The sequence below is a fragment of the Schistocerca cancellata genome, chromosome 4 (genome assembly GCF_023864275.1).
Source record: "Schistocerca cancellata isolate TAMUIC-IGC-003103 chromosome 4, iqSchCanc2.1, whole genome shotgun sequence".
Lineage (NCBI taxonomy): Eukaryota > Metazoa > Arthropoda > Insecta > Orthoptera > Acrididae > Schistocerca > Schistocerca cancellata.
This window is the reverse complement of record NC_064629.1, coordinates 916,231,247-916,255,390: the sequence shown is the minus strand read 5'-3', so window position 1 is coordinate 916,255,390 and position 24,144 is coordinate 916,231,247.

Genomic DNA, 24,144 nt, shown 5'->3' with positions numbered 1-24,144 from the left:
CGTCGAGTCCGAGGGTAACGTCGCAGGGCGCCACGATGTTGCCCCATCACAGAGAAATGTTGTAGGCACCTTTGAGCCAAATTTCAAACTTATGCGTCGCAATAAGAGACAATTACGGGGTTTCGAAAAAGTGATCCTTTAATTCTATTGCGCAGTGTACATCCTACCGCAGAACAGTTAATGATCAATGACACACACTCGTTTGTTTTCCACGAATCGTCGATGAAATCAGGGAAAACAACCGACAACTTCGCATCACTGTTCGTGATATTCTGTATCTGAAATCTGAAGAGTAATAAGCGCTGACGGTGGGGAAGTGGTCTTTCCCGGAGTGCCTACAACTGTCGTACAGGATGAGTAAAAATGAATTTCCGGTCTAGCGTGAAGCACAGCATGCGGTGATTTAAGCAGACTATATTCGGGAGCGTTTCGTACATTAGTTACATTAATCACAAATTTCTGAAAGGCGCGCTACGGAAGGGTTGTATAACGTTGAAGAACAGCCTGTAGGACCTCCTCATCACGTAGTGAGGTCGACACAGTTGCTACTCGTTCACTCGCTCTTCAGTTTGCTGACAAGCAATAACAGTGACAGCTGTAACAATTTTGTAATTTTACGGATAAAGTGAGGAATAGATTTCTTATTGTTCCTATTTACCTTATTTATTATATAAATAATTTTTTATCCCCTTATCTCCAACAAAAATTTGAGTACCGTGATTTTATTCACCCCAAGAAGCTGTTGAATCCCTCTAAGCCACGTTCCTGAGGTAACTACCAACATCAGAGTCGAGAAATATGGTTGCATAATTAGTTGGAACCCATGCAAATTTCTAAAACGCAAAGGCGAATATTAAGAGAAACAACGAAATTCATTCTTTCATTTTTGTTGTAAAAACTCGAAAGGTAGCCTTCGTAGAGGTATGTGTAGGAGGAACACAGGCCAGGTCGTTACCTCCTGGATGATTACAGCATTTAGTAGTCTCCTAGTTTCGCTACCTATTTCCACCAAATAATACGAAAATGAAACACGTGCCATTAGACCTGAGATCGAAGTCTTTAAACACTGCCCACGTTGTTAAACGACTCGTGTACATGCCATTCTATAGCGAAATCCGTAGTACGCCGATTGAGACGTGGTGGCACAGTGTAGTAACTGCTCGACCGTTGCGCCGTTTAATATTCGTGGTGCCATTCACCGTTGAACAGTACACGAATTCCTCTGTTCCGACGTGGGAAAGCCGCGATGAAAGGAACCGGCGGGACGGATTTTCACGGCCGTTTGATTGCGCGCCAGAACCGAGGGCTAGATTCGGAGCACGTAGCTTTTATGTCGGCGAGGTTTCATTAACGAACGATATAAAGCCGCCGTAAAACAGAAACGAGCCAAGGCCGCGGCCTTTATTGCGCGAACCAGTAAACGCAAATTAGCGACGACTGCCAAACGCAACACGGCACAACCTCAAATATTCTGTCTTTCTCTCTCTGTTCATTCTCCACTGCCTGGGAGTAAACGCCGCATAATCTGTCACACGCTGCAGACCTGCATTCCGAAAAGGTCTTTCGCCGAACTTGCAATGTAAACATCTGTTGCAAATTTCACGTCACTACTTGACGAAACATGGTAATACGAGCAAAAATAAAACATTTTCTTCACATTCTACATCAATTGTTATCTTTTCACTAACAATGGGGCTTTGCCTACTGATCGTCACCGATTTCTTCCAAATTTATAGTACAGCTTGTCCATAATTGAAGTTCTAGATTCAAAACGTTGTAAAAAGAGACCACTGCTCAGAATGACGTCAAATGTGAACGGCGTATTATTGACGAAGGGAGAAACGGCATGGGGAAAAAATGACCAATAAATGTCCGGCACACGGATGTTCCGTGAGGCCCAGCATGACTGTCACCATGAAAGATCGAGCGTTACAGGTACAACTCTTTTACACGAATGGTGACTGCTCACCAGGCGCCGTGCAGAAGTTTCGGACACTCAAGGGTATGAAAGAAGGCGTTCGTCCGATGTCTGCTAAGGGTTTGGAGAAAACGGTTAAAAAATACAAAAATACAGCTTATTTTGAAGTGAAATATGGAGGAAAGCAGTTGATCCGAGGTCTCTCGAAGATGTGGGCACAGCATTGCTAGAAGGGTCGAACGGTGGTGTGCAAACATGCGGTGAACGGGGAAGTACCCGAACCTCGGATATGCCTGCGAGCACGGTGTATAAAATCCTGCGAAACATCCTACATTGTTTTCCAGACAACATCATCCATGTTTAGGGGCTGCATCATGTTGACCTGCCAGCAAGACAAAGGTCCTCTCTGGAATTTATTGCTCGCATGGAAGTAGACAATGGCCATGGAACATTCTATGGACAAACGAAGCTCATTTACATGTCCAAGAACAAGTCAATAAGCAGAACAGCAAAATATGTTCAATGGAAAATCTGCTCGCTCGTTAACCGGTACCACTTCATCCTGCAAAGGTGATTCCGTGGTGCGTGTTGACGGCATCGCTTATCGTAGGCCGGTGTTTTTTCGAGGAGGTGAGTCCTGGGGGTTCCCGTACGTGTACCGTCGCTGATAACGCTCCGAGTCCTTTTGTCCACCATTGTCCTTCCAACCCTTCAACTGCGTGTACGGGTGGACAGTATCATTTTTATGCAAGACGGCGCTCTTCTGCACTTTGCTCAGTCGGCGAAGCGGCTGCTGCTGAGGCATTTCGGAAATGCTATAAGTATCAGCCGTCATTTTCCTACAGTCTGTCCGTCCACATCACCTGATCTTAATCTGTGTGACTTCTGGCTATAGGGTGATCTCAAAGATGTTGTGTTCAGTGCTTCAATTACGAACGTAGCTGAACTGGAGGCGCGCATTGCGCAACGCATTCTGAACGTCACACCAAAGGTACACCGATCTGTTGTGAAGCATGCTGTTTCTCGATTTCAGCTTATGGCAGAAAACGATGGGCAGCATATTGAACGTGTCTTGCGCCAGTCTCACGACAATTACAAACCGACATCATTTTGCTTTTTATTTGGCTTTTGGCAACAGGACAATCAAAAACCGATTTTTCGCGTCCGATGTGGTTCGACCTTACCGTTATGGATGGGCTTATCTAACAGACAACGCCACAACTGTTGATTTCCGTGCTTGTGCAGTTATGCACATTGATCAGTGCGGATGGTGTGATGTGCAACTCAAACCATAACCACCGTACTGCGATTCATCTGTCATTTATAGCCGACCCCATTTACTTTAAGACGGTTGCAGTTCCATTTATTGGTAAAATTTTCGATAATTTTTTTGTTCCATGACGTTTCCCCATGCGTCAATAATATGCTTTTCAAATTTGGCGTCATTCTGAGTTGTGGTTCTCTCTCTACAGCCTTTTGAAACTGGAACTTTAATTATGGCCCTGAGCACTATGGGACTTAACATCTGAGGTCATCAGTCCCCTAGAACTCAGAACTACTTAAACCTAACTAACCTCAGTACATCACACACATCCATGCCCGAGGCAGCATTCTAACCTGCGACCGTAGCGGTCGCGCGGTTCCAGACTGAAGAGCCTAGAACCGCTCTGCCACAACGGCCGGCTAAACATGCTTGAGCAGCATTTGTTCATCTTCGCAACTGTGAAACGCATTTCCTCTACTGAACAAGTGCTCATAGCTCTTAAAGTATCCATTTTAGAGCCCATGTATACTAGACATTTTTTCTGTTTTGTTCCATGCTACCACCTATGAACGTTTCTTACCGTAAACTCTTAGCAAAAATAGTACCACTGCACGTATTCCACTGTCAGACGTATCCGAACGGTTTTCGCTTATAACTTTCGACTCGTTCGTTTCCAGTACAGGGATCCTTACCTCAAATTGATACATTCATCCTTCTCAATCATCCTAGGAAGTTTGTAACATCATCAGGGAATCATCCTGTATACACATAAATTTAGAGACGCTGGCATCTGTAGTTTTGACTCTCTGTAGCGCCGTTGGATGACGTTTCCGGACATGTAAAACTTGATCTTCTAAGAGAGAGAGAGAGAGAGAGAGAGAGAGAGAGAGAGAGACAGAGAAAGAGAGAGAGAGAGAGCAATTTTCAAGTTGCAAGCTTCCTATCTTTTTTTTTATCACAGTTGCCGCTGAGAATATTCCTGTAAACCTGCGCAGGGTTACGCTCCACAGACGTGCACCGTCAACCTACATCTTGCTCTAATCATCAGTTGCCCAGAATTACGCCTTCTTAGTTTCATGCATAGCCGCTTAGTTTCGATCTCGGCAAATGCCGGGATGGTTCGTTTGAAAAACACGGTCAGTTTTATTCCCAATGAGTTTATGCCGTGATTCTGTTGTCTTTGTCGTTAAAATCTAATATTCCCTTCTTTTCTAGTAAGTTCCTAATACCCGCTTAGAACTTCAGATTTTTCAAATTTTGATTTACTACACTTATTCATAGTTTATTATCGTAACATTTGGAGCCCTGAGAACATGTTTTTTAACGTTTATTTCAAGCCAAGGTTGTAATTTTCTAGATTTTAGGTAAAATTTTCTGGGAAAACTAATTAGCGCATGGAAATCTCAGTTCGTATGTTTCCAAGTAGGAATTATCCAGTAGTAATATCTTTTATATACATAGACTTCTTCTGCGAATTCGTTTCACTCTGGTGAGCAGCTTAGTGCTTGTAGTTAAAACACTGGTCTGACATTCGGGAAGAGTGGTGAGGATTTTCCCTTATGGAAATTCCGGTTTAAGTTTCCATGGTTTCCCTAACTTGCTTTAGGCAAGTACCGGGATAGTGCCTTTGAAAAGGATACGCTCTTGACAACCTTGTTCTCACTAGAACATTTAACACTGATCTACCTTCTTTCCTCAAGCAGTTTCAGCAGCGTTAAGTTTAGAAAATCCTTGCCGCTAATATCAATAATGGCGATGGTGTCCTCTTGCCATAAATCTTTCCACATTGTTTAGACCAAGAGTCAGAGTGAAAAGTGAGCAACTGATGCAACTTACCTGTCTGTTATCGTATTTAGAACCGACAACTTTTCTTCTAATACACGGATATGCATTCCCTTAGCGACGTCCAGTTGATTAATAGGACACGCGTTTCGCAATACGCCTCCTCGAGAAATATTTTACACAAAAGCTCCGACTCTGCGAACTGCAGCGATGGCTCGATGCAATACAATCGATCCTGAATTTGTACGTGATCTGAAAACACACAGCAATATCGAAAAGCTGTGTTATCTCATAATGGTTTTTCACGATCTGACAAACGCCACTGGAGCTAGAGATTTTATTATGCGAATGATTTGCATATACAGATGACGTCGAGGCTCATTTGCACACGACGAAGCGACCTGTGACCCTGTGCTAATCTCTACTCGGAAGCCATACATTTATAACCATTTGAAACTCTATAGCGTTCGGATCATTCTCCCGTAAAAATTACTGCGTAAGCATCAGTTCTAACATATATTTTGTTCCAACTTTTCATAGCTTAGCACTGAGATGTATTCAGCCATGTGTCGTGTAGTTAGTTGTAATGGGGACATCTACACGTCACAGGCCAACTCTGCGTAGCGTGGCGGTGGATAGTTCCATAATAATCCTGCCCTGTTTCATTTCCGAATGGTGCGCGGGAAGAATGACTAAGCATGAGCAGGAATTTCTCAGATTTTTTAGTCATGCTCAGTTTTTACCTGACTCTGTAGGTTTTCGGAACGTTAACTGTTATCCTCTCTTGTATCGTCTGTCACTGGGATGTGATGTGACGCCCGCATCTCGTGGTCGTGCGGTAGCGTTCTCGCTTCCCACGCCCGGGTTCCCGGGTTCGATTCCCGGCGGGGTCAGGGATTTTCTCTGCCTCGTGATGGCTGGGTGTTGTGTGCTGTCCTTAGGTTAGTTAGGTTTAAGTAGTTCTAAGTTCTAGGGGACCGATGACCATAGATGTTAAGTCCCATAGTGCTCAGAGCCATTTGAACTGGGATGTGATGGGCTGCCACCCCGACGCTCTTGCGCTTACTAATGCAAACCGGGACGAGACGCGCTGCTGTCCATTGGCTCTTTTCTATCTCCCCTATTATTCCTATCTGTGTCCGCCCGTGGTAGCTGAGTGGTCAGCGCGACGGAATGTCATACCTAACGGTGCGGGTTCAATTCCCGGCTGGGTCGGAGATTTTGTCCGCTCAGGGACCGGGTGTTGTGTTGTCCTTAACATCACCATTTCTTCCCCATCGACACGCAAGTGGCCGAAGTGGCATCAACTCGAAAGACTTGCACCAGGCGACCGGTCTACCCGACGGGAGGCCCTAGCCACATGGCATTTCCATCCTACCTCTTCCACATCACAAGCAATACTCAAGAATTGTTCAAACAAGAATTTGTAATCTACATGTTTCGTGGAAGAATATGATTTCCTTAGGACTCTTCTACTACATTTCAGTCTGGCATCTCATCTTTCATACAGTCAATTTTACTTGGTAGTTCCACTTTAAATCACTCCAGAAGCCGACTACTAGACATTTAACGCTTTGTACTGTTGCCATAGGTTGATCACTTCACTTCTTGACTTCTTAAGTAATAGAACCCAGTACGTTGTCCTCGATGGCGAGTGTTCATCGGAGGTGAGTGTATCATCTGGAGTGCCCCAGGGAAGTGTGGTAGGTCCGCTGTTGTTTTCTATCTACATAAATGATCTTTTGGATAGGGTGGATAGCAATGTGCGGCTGTTTGCTGATGATGCTGTGGTGTACGGGAAGGTGTCGTCGTTGAGTGACTGTAGGAGGATATAAGATGACTCGGATAGGATTTGTGATTGGTGTAAAGAATGGCAGATAACTCTAAATAGAGGTAAATGTAAAGTAATGCAGATGAATAGGAAAAACAATCCTGTAATGTTTGACTACTCCATTAGTAGTCTAGCGCTTGACACAGCAGTGTGGGATCCGTACCAGATAGGGTTGATACAAGACATAGAGAAGATCCAACGGAGAGCAGCGCGCTTCGTTACAGGATCATTTAGTAATCGCGAAAGCGTTACGGAGTTGATAGATAAACTCCAGTGGAAGACTCTGCAGGAGAGACGCTCAGTAGCTCGGTACGGGCTTTTGTCAAAGTTTCGAGAACATACCTTCACCGAAGAGTCAAGCAGTATATTGCTCCCTCCTACGTATATCTCGCGAAGAGACCATGAGGATAAAATCAGAGAGATTAGAGCCCACACAGAGGCATACCGACAATCGTTCTTTTCACGAACAATACGAGACTGGAATAGAAGGGAGAACCGATAGAGGTACTGAAGGTACCCTCCGCCACACACCGTCAGGTGGCTTGCGGAGTATGGATGTAGATGTAGATGTAGATTAAATATTTGGGCGTAACATTGCAGAGCGATATGAAGTGGGACAAGCATGTAATGGCAGTTATGGGGAAGGCGGATAGTCATCTTCGGTTCATTGGTAGAATTTTGGGAATATGTGGTTCATCTGTAAAGGAGACCGCTTATAAAACACTAATACGACGTACTCTTGAGTACTGATCGAGCGTTTGGGATTCCTATCAGGTCGGATTGAGGGAGGATATAAAAGCAATTCAGAGGCGGGCTGCTAGGTTTGTTACTGGTAGGTTTGATCATCACGCGAGTGTTACGGAAATGCTTCAGAAACTCGGGTGGTAGTCTCTAGAGGAAAGGAGGCGTTCTTTTCGTGAATCGCTACTGAGGAAATTTAGAGAACCAGCATTTAAGGCTGACTGCCGTACAGTTTGACTGCCGCCAACTTACATTTCACGGAAAGACCACAAAGATTAGATAAGAGAGATTAGGGCTCGTACAGAGGCATATAGGCAGTCATTTTTCTCTCGTTCTGATAGGGGGAGTGACACAGGGAGAGAAGATGCTAGTTGTGGTACGAGGTACCCTCTGCCACGCACCGTATGGTGGATTGCGGAGTATGTATGTTGATGTAGATGTAGATGTAGATCTCCTATCTTGTAATAGAACAATAATACGTCTTTTCACACATGCATGCGCAATGCTTTACATTTGTCTGTGTTCAGGGTCAGATTCTAGACTCTAGATAAAGCGTCTATTCTCTGCTAAATTTTCTGGCACTGACAGCTCCACTGGGCATCCTGTCCGTATTGTCGTGTTACGTTACGTGTGATTATGTGAATGAACGGAAGTGTGGGTCAAAGCGAATCGTCACACGTCAGTCTACAGAAACTGACAACAGGTCCCACATGGTCGGTTTATTCTTCATCGCTATTTTAACAATATGTGGCAGTCATTCAATAACAAATAATAAGCTCACTGGACAAAAATTTAGGCACCCAAGTGCGCACGCACAGATGAATCGTTAAGCCTTTACAAATAACGCAGAGGTCAAGTCAAGTGCTCAACCACTCTCGCACTGCCTCTCCGTGAGCGTAAGGCAGTAGCGGTCATAGAGACAGTTATGTTTCGAGTGTACATCGTACATAAACATGGGTAAATGTAAGGACGTGACATAGTGGCAAAAAGGGGCAATCGTGTTTGGCCGTGTTCGTTGCCACATGGTGTGTGACGATGTTGGATTTGTTGATATTCCACGGCGGGCTGTTCAACGTGTCACACGTGTCGTCACAAAACACGGCGACGGAATTGTGGTCGGAAAAAGATCTTGACAGAGTTACCAGAAACGTGTTTCACGGCTTGTGAATCCAAATCGCATCCAAACCCGACAAGAATTGCTGCAGCAGTGAACGAGGGTGTCTGAACTTCTGAGGGAGAGAACATTGCGACGGAAACTATGTGCAATGAACATTTGGTGTCGGCCACCTCTGAAGAGGTCGCTGCTCACACAAGCACGTAAATACTACAACAGCAAAGTTCATCGGGCTGGAGGAATATGTGACTGTTTTATGAACACTCCCCCACTCTGTCACATCACGACTGACCTGCAGTATCACCTGACTTGAACCCCACAGAAAACCTGTGGGCGTGTTGGAAGCCCGCAGCTCGTGGTCGTGCGGTAACGTTCTCGCTTCCCACGCCCGCGTTCCCGGGTTCGATTCCCGGCGGGGTCAGGGATTTTCTCTGCCTCGTGATGGCTGGGTGTTGTGTGATGTCCTTAGGTTAGTTAGGTTTAAGTATTTCTAAGTTCTAGGGGACTGATGACCATAGATGTTAAGTCCCATAGTGCTCACAGCCATTTGAACCATTTTGGCCTGTTGGAACAGCGGATAAAACGGCGACATCAGCATCCCCGCGATTTGGTGGAACTGCACAAACAAATTCTCAGTGAATGGCTTAACCTCGACACGACGTAATTGCTCGACCTTGAGGACTCACTTCAGAACTGAATACAGGCGGTTATCAAGTCCAGGGACTTGATGCTTGTAAAGATTTCTCTAGCGGAGACTAATTTTTTGTCCGAAGAGCTTATTACAGTCTGGGAAGTTGCGGTGAGAACCCTTTAAAGTTGCCTGTTATCTTTGCAACTTTCACTATTTAATATTTCGCGCATTATTTATCTCAGGTTCACTGCAAAGATACATTTCTATATGTAGTTATAAATTGCTACCAACAAAGGTTTATCTTTACAACAGTCGGTAAGGCGTTCAGGAAAATTTTACTAAGTTCCCGTTCAACGGGCAGATCTGGTCTCAGCCTGCATCACGGCGAACTGTGGGTTCCGAATTTGATGGAACAAAATACGCACTTCAACACTTCAAAAAAAAGTTTTGCATCACCCCGGTTCTCAGAATTACTGAAGATAGACGGACGTTGACTGTGGATATTGTATCACAGACAAAGTCCCTTTGACCGTTCAGAAATGTCACTAAACCCACCTAGAGATGTAAACAACCATGCATGACCAGCGCCTAATAGACGGAGGGGGTCCGACAGCCGATCAGTTCCAGTCATTCCACCAGGAAGGAGGTACACAGCTCGTGTTGTCTGTTGTTCAACCATGCCTAGACGGTCAATACCGCGGTTCGATCGCGTCCCTATTGTTACTTTGTGCCAGGAAGGGCTCTCAACAAGTGAAGTGTCCAGGAGTCTCGGAAAGAACTAAAGCGATGTTGTTCGGACATGGAGGAGATACAGAGAGACAGGAACTGCCAATCACAAGCCTTGCACAGGCCGTCCAAGGGCTACCACTGCAGTTGATGACCGCTACCTATGGGTTATGGGTAGGAGGAACCCTGACACCAACGCCAACACGTTGAATAATGCTTTTCGTGCAACCATAGGACGTCGTGTTACGACTCAAACTGTGAGCAACAGGCTGCATGTTGCGTAGCTTCACTCTCGACGTTTATGGCGAGGTCCATCTTTGCAACACGACACCATGGAGCGCCGTACACATGGGCCCAACAATATGCCGGATGGACCACTCAGGATTGGCCGATGAGTGTCGCATATGCCTTCAACCAGACAATCGTCGGAGACGTGTTTGGAGGCAACCCGGTCAGGCTGAACGTCTTAGACACACTGTCCAGCGAGTGCAGCAAGGTGGAGGCTCCCTGATCCTCTGGGGTGGCATTATGTGGGGCCGGCGTACGCCGCTGGTGGTCATGGAAGGCGCCGTAACGACTGTACGATACGTGAATGCCATCCTCCGATCGATAGTGCAACCATATCGGCAGCATATTGGCGAGGCATTCGTCTTCATGGATGACAATTCGTGTCCCCATCGTGCACATCTTGTGAATGACTTCCTTCAGGATAACGACATCGCTCGACTAGACTGGCCAGCATGTTCTCCAGACATGAACCCTATCGAACATCCCTGGGATATGTTGAAAAGGGCTGTTTATGGACGACGTGACCCACCAACCACTCTGAAGGATTTGCGGCGAATAGGTGTTGAGGAGTGGGACAATCTGGACCAAAAGTGCCTTGCTGAACTTGTGGATAGTATGCCACGACGAATACAGGCATGCATCAATGCAAGAAGAAGTGCTACTGACAAGGGAACCTCCCCATCGCACCCCCCTCAGATTTAGTTATAAGTTGGCACAGTGGATAGGCCTTGACAAACTGAACACAAATCAATCGAGAAAACAGGAAGAAGTTGTGTGGAACTATGAAAAAAATAAGCAAAATATACTAACTGAGTAGTCCATGCGCAATATAGGCAACATCAAGGAGTGTGTGAGCACAGGATCGCCGTGGTCCCATGGTTAGCGTGAGCAGGTGCAGAACGAGAGGTCCTCGGTTCAAGTCTTCCCTCGAGTGAAAAGTTCAATTTTTTATTTTCAGACAATTATCAAAGTTCAGGCACTCACACATAATCAATTTCGCTCTCCAAAATTCCAGGACATATTCAGATTTGCTTGGACATATGCAGGATCTGACGGTCTACACACGGAAAAATTTGAAAAAGTTACAAACATATGTTTTGACAGAGCACAGGGAAAACTGTGCGACTGTGAAACTGTTGCATTCATTTGTTGCAGTTTATGTGACAAACTCTTACGTTTTCATCACTTTTTTGGGAGTGATTATCACATGCACAAGAAAACCTAAATCGTGCAAGGTAGAAGAATTTTTTTACCCATTCGCCAAGTGTACAAGTTAGGTGGGTCGACAACATATTCTTGTCTTGTGACGCACATGCCGTCACCAGTGTCGTATAGAATACATCAGACGTGTTTTCCTGTGGGGGAATCGGTTGACCTATGACCTTGCGATCAAATGTTTTCGGTTCCCATTGGAGAGGCACGTCCTTTCGTCTACTAATCGCACGGTTTTGCGGTGCGGTCGCAAAACACAGACACTAAACTTGTTACAGTGAACAGAGACGTCAATGAACGAACGGACAGATCATAACTTTGCGAAAATAAAGAACGTTAACTTTTCACTCGATGGAAGACTTGAACCAAGGACCTCTCGTTCCGCAGCTGCTCACGCTAACCACGGGACCACGGCGCTCCTGTGTTTGCACTATCCTTGATGTTGCCTATATTGCGCATGGACTACTTACTCACCTTGTATATTTTGCTTATTTTTTTCATAGTTACACACAACTTCTTCCTGTTTTCTCGATTGATCTGTGTTCAGTTTTTCAAGGCCTATCCATTGTGCCTACTTATAATTAAATCTGAGGGGGTGCGATGGGGAGGTTCCCTTGTGAGTATTAGAGGTACCGGTGTATACACAATCTGGACCACCACCTCTGAAGGTCTCGCTGTATGGTGGTACAACATACAATGTGTGGTTTTCATGAGGAATAAAGAGGGCGGATATGATGTTTATTTTGATCTCTATTCATATTTTCTCTACAGGTTCCGGAAGTCTCGGAACCGAGGTGATGCAAACCTTTTTTTGATGTGTGAGGTTTTGCGGAGTCTAGCTTGCGGTCTTCTCTGAGCAGTCCGATGCTGCGGTTCCGTGTTTGGGGCACGACGGTGTGGTAAGACTCAATTTGGCTGTGTATAGGATGAACACATTCAATACTAGCTTATTCACAGAGATCGTGTAGCTTACGCGTATTTATTTTCCTTGTTCGGATTGCGAGTTCTGAAGTGCAGAATTTAACTACAGCTTTCGTGACGTTAAAATATGTCTTTCACGTGGAGATATGGTCCTTCTGCCTTTATGAAGAGAGTGGGTTTCGGTACACAATGCACGATCTGTTTGCTATTAATCCATTCGAATTTTAGAATACTGAAATTCGCCACACTACCTGCCAATCAGCCCTATTCGACATTTTCCGCTACGTACAGGTTTTCCTTTATCTCATTTGTGAAATGTGTTTGTTACCACTAATTTTGCACGTGCAGTCGTGGATTAACTACTTTTTGGAGACAATTACACGGATTTATATCAAAATGTATTTCGAATCATTTAATTTTCCTTGCCACCATTTTCCCTCTCAGACGTGTTTACGCCGAGCTGCACTTCGCAATTTACAGTCTGGAGCCGAGCGACCGCTACGGTCGCAGGTTCGAACCCTGCCTCGGGCATGGATGTGTGTGATGTCCTTAGGTTAGTTAGGTTTAAGTAGTTCTAAGTTCTAGGGGACTGATGACCTCAGAAGTTAAGTCCCATAGTGCTCAGAGCCATTTTGAACTTCGCAGTTAGCACAATATCACTCAATGCAGGATGTAGTATTTGCCGCAAGCAACGGTAGTAATTTTGTGGCGTTCTTGCTATAATTGATTTCAAACTGGAACCAATTAGACTTTGCTTTTTTGTGTAATATTTTTCAGTACAAAAGGTAAGCGACAGAGTACGACGCAGCTGGCTGAGTCGCAGTTATTCGTTATAAATACATACATGTGGTGTGATATTTCTGAGCTTGGGTTTTTATGTCCATTGCACGTCAGGAGGCTAAAAGTGCCTTTACTTAAACGTTTTTCATACACAGTAACGTTTTCGTTACAACTAATCACGTTCATGTACATCAATTTTCTCTTGATATGCTAATTAGCAATAGTTGTGTTAAGTATGTCTTTCCTGTCTAGGTCATATTCTAAAAATTTCACAGTCACATTGCTAGTTAAAATTCGGGGGGTCTAAAGGTAATATATGAGAAGAATTTTTACTTCAGGGCGTATTTCAGACTTCATTTTACAAGTAATTCGTTTTCAAAAGCTTACAACCTGCTTCACTAGAATTTTATTGAATCACTCCCTAGCCCAGTCTACGCTCCTTCTTGGTCGTTTTTTGTTTAAAATATCCTCACATAGGCTAGTACATTCATACACATTTAATATTAATTGAGATTACGTGACGTAGATGTAGGCTATGCCCAGATTCACTCACCAGCTACCCTTAATTTACAGTGAGAGTGAGCAGGAGTTGAACTCCTTGGTAACCTACTTTGGTCTACAGCCATGTGCATACTCTGCAAAATTGTAGGGGCAGGAGATAGCGATTAACGTCCCCTCGACAACGAAGTCAATAGAGACAGAGCACAACATCCGACTAGGGAAGGAAATTGGCCCTGACCTTTCAAAGGAACCATCCCGGCGTTTGGCTGAAGCAATTTAAGGAAATCACGGAAAACGTAAATTTGGATGGCCGGACGCGGGTTTAAACCGTCGTTCTCCTGAATGCAAGTCCAATATGCTAACCACTGCGCCACCTCATTCGGTTCCCAAAATGGTGTAAAATACAAAACAGAGGTAACATCATACCAACATTAACGATACACGGTGCGCACAAAACGAGGTATTATTTGTGTTCGGCAAAAACAGGGGCAACTCATTCGTGTAATTTATTTATGTAGAAACGGCTATTTTAGAACATTAAAATCGGAAGGATGATTATATTGACAGAAATAGGAAGATTTTCTTAGGTTGCTGGGTACTTGTTAGGCAACCGTTGATCGTAGTTTCCGGGAGGGGGCTCGGGGGAGGGGGGGGGGATTAGGATAGTTTTTCATATTGTGTGACTAGTTAAGCACAATGACAATAGCGATTTTCTCAGTCTGAGCCGTACATGAAGGGTACAGGGTGCACCCATCTGCAGGTGGTCGCTCATATCATGTCGGCACCAATGATGTGTGTCGCTATGGATCGGAGGAAATCCTCTCTGGCTTCCGGCGGCTATCTGATTTGGTGAAGACTGCCAGTCTCGCTAGCGGGATGAAAGCAGAGCTCACCATCTGCAGCACTGTCGACAGGTCTGAATGCGGACCTTTGGTACAGAGCCGAGTGGAGGGTCTGAATCAGAGGCTGAGACGGTTCTGCGACCGTGTGGGCTGCAGATTCCTCGACTTGCGCCATAGGGTGGTGGGGTTTCGGGTTCCGCTGGATAGATCAGCAGTCCACTACACGCAGCAAGTGGCTACACGGGTAGCAGGGGTTGTGTGGCGTGGACTGGGCGGTTTTTTTAGGTTAGATGGCCTCGGGCAAGTACAGAAAGGACAACAGCCTCAAAGGGTGCGGGGCAAAGTCAGGACATGCGGGGATCAAGCAGCAATCAGTATTGTAATTGTAAACTGTCGAAGCTGCATTGGTAAAGTACCGGAACTTCAAGCGCTGATAGAAAGCACCGAAGCTGAAATCGTTATAGGTACAGAAAGCTGGCTGAAGCCAGAGATAAATTCTGCCGAAATTTTTACAAAGGTACAGACGGTGTTTAGAAAGGATAGATTGCATGCAACCGGTGGTGGAGTGTTCGTCGCTGTTAGTAGTAGTTTATCCTGTAGTGAAGTAGAAGTGGATAGTTCCTGTGAATTATTATGGGTGGAGGTTACACTCAACAACCGAGCTAGGTTAATAATTGGCTCCTTTTACCGGCCTCCCGACTCAGCAGCATTAGTGGCAGAACAACTGAGAGAAAATTTGGAATACATTTCACATAAATTTTCTCAGCATGTTATAGTCTTAGGTGGAGATTTCAATTTACCAGATATAGACTGGGACACTCAGATGTTTAGGACGGCTGGTAGGGACAGAGCATCGAGTGACATTATACTGAGTGCACTATCCGAAAATTACCTCGGAGTACGTGTGGAGTGCACATGGGGGTTTTTTAGGTTAGAGAATTCCCTCCCTAGGCCCAACAAGACGCCTCCTGAGACGCGGCAAGATAGGAGTAGGCAAAATGCAACAGGGAATAACAATATTAATGTGCTAATAGTAAACTGCAGGAGCGGCTATAGAAAGGTCCCAGAACTGCTCTCATTAATAAACGGTCACAACGCCCCCTAGGGACAGAAAGTTGGCTGAAACCAGACCAGTAATGAAATCCTAAACTCAGATTGGAATGTATACCGCAGAGACAGGCTGGACAGCGAATGGGGAGGCGTGTTTATAGCGATAAGAAATGCAATAGTATCAAAGGAAATTGACGGAGATCCGAAATGTGAAATGATTTGGGTGAAGGTCACGGTTAAAGCAGGCTCAGATATGGTAATTCGATGTCTCTATAGGCCACCTGGCTCAGCAGCTGTTGTGGCTGAGCACCTGAAGGATAATTTGGAAAATATTTCGAGTAGATTTCCCCACCATGTTATAGTTCTGGGTGGAGATTTTAATTTGTCGGATATAGACTGGGAGACTCAAACGTTCATAACGGGTGGCAGGGACAAAGAATCCAGTGAATTTTTTTTAAGTGCCTTGTCTGAAAACTACCTTGAGCAGTTAAACAGAGAACCGACTCGTGGCGATAACATATTAGACCTTCTGGTGACAAACAGACCCGAACTATTTGAAAAAGTTAACGCAGAACAGGGAATTAGCGATCATAAAGCGGTTACGGCATCGATGATTTCAGCCGTAAATAGAAATATTAAAAAGGGTAGGAAGAATTTTCTGTTTAGAAAAAGTGACAAAAAGCAGATTTCAGAGTGCCTGTTGGCTCAACACAAAAGTTTTGTCTCAAGTACAGATAGTGTTGAGGATCAGTGGACAAAGTTCAAAACCATCGTACATTATGCGTTAGATAAGTATGTGCCAAGCAAGATCGTAAGAGATGGAAAAGAGCCACCTCGGTACAACAACCGAGTTAGAAAACTGCTGCGGAAGCAAAGGGAACTTCACAGCGAACATAAACATAGCCAAAGCCTTGCAGACAAACAAAAATTACGCGAAGCGAAATGTGGTGTGAGGAGAGCTATGCGTGAGGCGTTCAATGAATTCGAAAGTAAAGTTCTATGTACTGACTTGGCAGAAAATCCTAAGAAATTTTGGTCTTATGTCAAAGCGGTAGGTGGATCAAAACAAAATGTCCAGACACTCTGTGACCAAAATGGTACTGAAACAGAGGATGACAGACTAAAGGCCGAAATACTAAATGTCTTTTTCGAAAGTTGTTTCACAGAGAAAGACTGCACTGTAGTTCCTTCTCTAGATTGTCGCACAGATGACAAAATGGTAGGTTAGGTTAGGTTAGTGTTATTTAACGTCCCGTCGACAACGAGGTCATTAGAGACGGAGCACAAGCTCGGGTTAGGGAAGGATGGGGAAGGAAATCGGCCGTGCCCTTTCAAAGGAACCATCCCGGCATTTGCCGGAAACGATTTAGGGAAATCACGGAAAACCTAAATCAGGATGGCTGGAGACGGGATTGAACCGTCGTCCTCCCGAATGCGAGTCCAGTGTGCTAACCACTGCGCCACCTCGCTCGGTGACAAAATGGTAGATATCGAAATAGACGACAGAGGGAAACGATTAAAATCGCTCAAAAGAGGAAAGGCCTCTGGACCTGATGGGATACCAGTTCGATTTTACACAGAGTACGCGAAGGAACTTGCCCCCCTTCTTGCAGCGGTGTACCGTAGGTCTCTATAAGAGCGTAGCGTTCCAAAGGATTGGAAAAGGGCACAGGTCATCCCCGTTTTCAAGAAGGGACGTCGAACAGATGTGCAGAACTATAGACCTATATCTCTAACGTTGATCAGTTGTAGAATTTTGGAACACGTATTGTGATCGAGTATAATGACTTTTCTGGAGGCTAGAAATCTACTCTGTAGGAATCAGCATGGGTTTCGAAAAAGACGGTCATGTGAAACCCAGCTCGCGCTATTCGTCCACGAGACTCAGAGGGCCATAGACACGGGTTGACAGGTAGATGCCGTGTTTCTTGACTTCCGCAAGGCGTTCGATACAGTTACCCACAGTCGTTTAATGAACAAAGTAAGAGCATATGGACTATCAGACCAATTGTGTGATTGGATTGAGGAGTTCCTAGATAACAGGACGCAGCATGTCATTCTCAACGGAGAGAAGTCTTCCGAAGTAAGAGTGATTTCAGGTGTGCCACAGGGGTGTGTCATAGGACCGTTGCTATTCACAATATACATAAATGACCTGGTGGATGACATCGGAAGTTCACTGAGGCTTTTTGCAGATGATGCTGTGGTGTATCGAGAGGTTGTAACAATGGAAAATTGTACTGAAATGCAGGAGGATCTGCAGCGAAGTGACGCATGGAGCAGGGAATGGCAATTGAATCTCAATGTAGACAAGTGTAATGTGCTGCGAATACACAGAAAGATAGATCCTTTATCATTTAGCTACAAAATAGCAGGTCAGCAACTGGAAGCAGTTAATACCATAAATTATCTGGGAGTACGCATTAGGAGTGATTTAAAATGGAATGATCATATAATGTTGATCGTCGGTAAAGCAGATGCCAGATTGAGATTCATTGGAAGAATCCTAAGGAAATGCAATCCGAAAACAAAGGAAGTAGGTTACAGTACGCTTGTTCGCCCACTGCTTGAATACTGATCAGCAGTGTGGGATCCGTACCAGATAGGCTTGATAGAAGATATAGAGAAGATCCAACGGAGAGCAGCGCGCTTCGTTAAAGGATCATTTAGTAATCGCGAAAGCGTTACGGAGATGATAGATAAACTCCAGTGGAAGACTCTGCAGGAGAGACGCTCAGTAGCTCGGTACGGGCTTTTGTCAAAGTTTCGAGAACATACCTTCACCGAAGAGTCAAGCAGTATATTGCTCCCTCCTACGTATATCTCGCGAAGAGACCATGAGGATAAAATCAGAGAGATTAGAGCCCACACAGAGGCATACCGACAATCCTTCTTTCCACGAACAATACGAGACTGGAATAGAAGGGAGAACCGATAGAGGTACTCAGGGTACCCTCCGCCACACACCGTCAGGTGGCTTCCGGAGTATGGATGTAGATGTGGATGTAGACAGAGAACCAACTCGTGGAGATAACATCTTGGACCTACTGATAACAAACAGAGCCGAACTTATCGACTCTGTATGTGCAGAACAGGGAATCAGTGATCATAAGGCCGTTGCAGCATCCCTGAATATGGAAGTTAATAGGAATATAAAAAAAGGGAGGAAGGTCTATCTGTTTAGCAAGAGTAATAGAAGGCAGATTTCAGACTACCTAACAGATCAAAACGAAAATTTCTGTTCCGACACTGACAATGTTGAGTGTCTATAGAAAAAGTTCAAGGCAATCGTAAAATGCGTTTTAGACAGGTATGTGCCGAGTAAAACTGTGAGGGACGGGAAAAACCCACCGTGGTACAACAACAAAGTTAGGAAACTACTGCGAAAGCAAAGAGAGCTTCACTCCAAGTTTAAACGCAGCCAAAACCTCTCAGACAAACAGAAGCTAAACGATGTCAAAGTTAGCGTAAGGAGGGCTATGCGTGAAGCGTTCAGTGAATTCGAAAGTAAAATTCTATGTACCGACTTGACAGAAAATCCTAGGAAGTTCTGGTCTTACGTTAAATCAGTAAGTGGCTCGAAACAGCATACCCAGACACTCCGGGATGATGATGGCATTGAAACAGAGGATGACACGCGTAAAGCTGAAATACTAAACACCTTTTTCCAAAGCTGTTTCACAGAGGAAGACCGCACTGCAGTTCCTTCTCTAAATCCTCGCACAAACGAAAAAATGGCTGACATCGAAATAAGTGTCCAAGGAATAGAAAAGCAACTGCAATCACTCAACAGAGGAAAGTCCACTGGACCTGACGGGATACCAATTCGATTCTACACAGAGTACGCGAAAGAACTGGCCCCCCTTCTAACAGCCGTGTACCGCAAGTCTCTAGAGGAACGGAAGGTTCCAAATGATTCGAAAAGACCACAGGTAGTCCCAGTATTCAAGAAGGGTCGTCGAGCAGATGCGCAAAACTATAGACCTATATCTCTGACGTCGATCTGTTGTAGAATTTTAGAACATGTTTTTTGCTCGAGTATCATGTCGTTTTTGGAAACCCAGAATCTACTCTGTAGGAATCAACATGGGTTCCGGAAACAGCGATCGTGTGAGACCCAACTCGCTTTATTTGTTCATGAGACGCAGAAAATATTAGATACAGGCTCCCAGGTAGATGCTATTTTCCTTGACTTCCGGAAGGCGTTCGATACAGTTCCGCACTGTCGCCTGATAAACAAAGTAAGAGCCTACGGAATATCAGACCAGCTGTGTGGCTGGATTGAAGAGTTTTTAGCAAACAGAACACAGCATGTTGTTATCAATGGAGAGACGTCTACAGACGTTAAAGTAACCTCTGGCGTGCCACAGGGGAGTGTTATGGGACCATTGCTTTTCACAATATATATAAATGACCTAGTAGGTAGTGTCGGAAGTTCCATGCGGCTTTTCGCGGATGATGCTGTAGTAAACAGAGAAGTTGCAGCATTAGAAAATTGTAGCGAAATGCAGGAAGATCTGCAGCGGATAGGCACTTGGTGCAGGGAGTGGCAACTGACCCTTAACATAGATAAATGTAATGTATTGCGAATACATAGAAAGAAGGATCCTTTATTGTATGATTATATGATAGCGGAACAAACACTGGTAGCAGTTACTTCTGTAAAATATCTGGGAGTATGCGTGCGGAACGATTTGAAGTGGAATGATCATATAAAATTAATTGTTGGTAAGGCGGGTACCAGGTTGAGATTCATTGGGAGAGTTCTTAGAAGATGTAGTCCATCAACAAAGGAGGTGGCTTACAAAACACTCGTTCGACCTATACTTGAGTATTGCTCATCAGTGTGGGATCCGTACCAGATCGGGATGACGGAGGAGATAGAGAAGATCCAAAGAAGAACGGCGCGTTTCGTCACAGGGTTATTTGGTAAGAGTGATAGCGTTACGGAGATGTTTAACAACCTCAAGTGGCAGACTCTGCAAGAGAGGCGCTCTGCATCGCGGTGTAGCTTGCTCGCCAGGTATCGAGAGGGTGCGTTTCTGGATGAGGTATCGAATATATTGCTCCCCCCTACTTATACCTCCCGAGGAGATCACGAATGTAAAATTAGAGAGATTAGAGCGCGCACGGAGGCTTTCAGACAGTCGTTCTTCCCGCGAACCATACGCGACTGGAACAGGAAAGGGAGGTAATGACAGTGGCACGTAAAGTGCCCTCCGCCACACACCGATGGGTGGCTTGCGGAGTATAAATGTAGATGTAGATGTAGATTTTCTTAGGTTGCTTAGTACTTGTTCGGCAACCGTTGATCGTAGTTTCCGTGACGGGGGGGGGGGGGGGGGGGGTAGGGGGGTCAATGCAGTATAGAAAGGGGGGGGGTTAGGATAGTTTTTGATACTGTGTGACTAGGAAGCACAATGACAATAGTGATTTTCTCAGTCTGAGCCGTACTACCCGAGTGCGGATTAAATTCGTTATTAAGGTCATCACTGACGCTGGGATTAAATATACACCTTTGTCAAAGTTAGAGTGGAACGCAGTGTTGGTGAGACAGCTCAGATTTGACCGCAAAACATACGACGTACGCACGTGATTGAAAAGATCGTCTTAGTAACCATACACTGTTAAATACGGAGTTGAACCGTCTAGATACTCCAGCTGTACACTGCTATACAATCAAATCGGCATGTCCGTCTTCTCTCAGCAGCAGAAGACGGGAGGAAACGGAGAAGAAAGTACCACTGCTGAAGGACTGCACAGCCAGGAGAACCTGACGTAAGTCAGGCACACGTGGAAGAGCTGAGAGGTTCGGCACTGCAAGTGCTTTCAAGCCACCCACTTCAAACCTGATAAGGCTGAGGTGCTAAGTGGATAGGCTCTTCAGAAAAAGAATGACCTCCGTCTGGGCCGGAGGGGCTGCAGCAGTCGCCCTTTCCGGAGCTGACGTCATCTGCGATTTCTACACAAGCACTCTTGCTACACTCGTTAAACGACCGCGATTTGCATTAGTGATTCATTAGATCGAGGGTTTGATCCCCATCTTCGTAAGGAATTTCTTTGAAATTTAATTCACCTCCGGCAATAATATCCGATACATTCACGATGGACAACACACGTATCTGTAATCTGACAGGCTATTAAATTATCAGAATGACTTTATTTTGGAGTGTGTTTCAACATCTGTGATGGCACTCTCAGGGGGCATTATGGTCTTCATACACGCTATAAACCTTGGGTGCACTACACAGTGTCAATAAGTGGAAGAAAGTAACAAATATAAGCGCAATATTCGTTATTACTGTTTGGTCTTGACTTACATGTTGCACATAATTTTCATCTTTTATACATCTTTCACTAGTCTTGTCACTTGTAAACCTGCTCCACCGCTCCTACTCTTCCTGTAACTCCCCTCGTCCCCTACCAAGCTCTGTGGATATTTACACTGTATGCTGCAACTGCGTAACCGAATCTTGCGTGAGCATGAGTAGCGAGAACTGGATATGCGAACAGGTTTTACGGTTCGAATTGTAATGTACATGTACGTACATATTCCGCAAGCCACCGTACGGTGCGTGGCGGAGAATACCTCATTCCACTGCTAGTCATTTCCGTTCCTGTTCCATTCCCAAACAGAGCGAGGGAAAAACTCCTATCCACATGCCTCGGTACGAGCCCAAATTTCTCTCATGTTATCTGCGTGGTACTTACGCGAAATACGCTTTGGCAGCAGTAGAATCGTTCTGCCGTCAGCTTTAAATGTCGGTTCTCTTAATTTTCTCAATAGTGTCCCGCGAAAAAGACGTCGTCTTCTCTCCAGGGATTTCCACTTGAGGTCACGAAGCATCTCCGTAACACTCTCGTATTGATCGAAGCTACCGGTAACAAATCTAGCAGTCCGCCTTAGAATTACATCGGTGTCTTCCTTTATTCCGACCTCGTGGGATCCAAAACACTCGAGCAGTACTCAAGAATGTATCACACTAGTGTTCTATACGTAGCCTCCTTTACATATGAATTACATTTTCCTAAAATTCTCCAATAAACCCAAGTCGATCATTCACGTTGCCTACGTCCTCAAGTGCTTATTCCATTTCATTTGGCTTTTCAGAGTTACGCCTAGATATTTATTCGATGTGACTGTGTCTAACAGTACACTACTAATGTTTTATTCGAACATTACGGGTTTGATTTTCCTACTCATCCGCACCAACCTACATGTTTCTGCATTTGGAGCAAGCTGCCATTTATCACATCAACTATAAACTTTGTCGAAGTCATCTTGTATCCTTCTACAGTCACTCAGCGATGTACACCACAGCATCATCAGCAAACAGTCGCAGATTGTTGTTCACCCTTTGTGTCGGTTCATATATGTATATAGAGAATGAGAGAGGCCCTATCGCACTACTTTGGGGCACTCCCGACGATAACCTTGCCTCTGATGAACACTCGGCGTCCAGGGCAACGTGCAGGGTTCTGTTACTTAAGAAGTCTTCGAGTCACTCACAGATGTAGGAACCAATTCCGTGTGCTCGTACCTTCGTTAACAGTCTGCGTTGTACGCTATAAAGGAGATTACTCTGTCCGCGATATTTATATGACTAGTTGCACGGGCAGTTACACAGGTAAATTTTGTAATTATCTCTCTGTTTGCTACTTATTGTCGGCGTACATCAAGTGGTACTTAGCCTTGTTTCGTTTTATTTTTATTTTGTGTTTGAAGATGGGGGAAGGCAAGTTCATACCGCTCCAATAGAACTAATACAATGGCTTGCCTTATGTCCCATCACACTCCCGCACTGAGAGGGAAGTGTATGCAGCTCCTGCGCTGTAGGGTACAGCACGAAGCACGAACTGTGCGCGCACATACTGAACAACGAAAACTGTCTCTGGGCTTCCCGTCATCTTCGTTTGTGGCCCGTCGTGTGGTGATACGAACCGAGCAACGCCACCCGGAAGTCAGGGTCAGCGGGTTATGCCGCCTAGTTTAACCTTTTAATTGACACACTTGCTCCCAGCCAACACAGCCATTGTACAAGCGCTAACAGTCCTAATACATATTCACTGGCTTTGTTTTACCCTATAATTATTGAGTATGCACAGATGACAGCGTCTGTCTTTGTAGTTTGTCACCAGACGTCATTCGCAAGAGATAAAAGAGCTGCCAGATGCCAAGTTTACATTGTTTCTGTTTTGTTTGTTCACGAATGAGGGAACGCTTTCACACAGGCTTTGTTGGATCACTTCTGTAAAATATACATGACCATTTACATTGGTTTGCTAAAAATGAAGTAACATTTTAAGTACAACAAGGCCTTATTTGCTAACAAAAACATACCTTCTGTTTTTTTAAACACGTACACATACATTCTTCTTTACATTCACCAAGCTCCATGTACTCAGAAAAAACACTAAAATAATTTTCCGCATACTTAAAAGCAGTGCAGGGGGGTTGTGCAGGGGGATGACAAGACCGCACCGTTATTTACTAAGATTATTTCATAATGTAATGCGAGACAGCAAAGTTTGTGTTGGTCTCT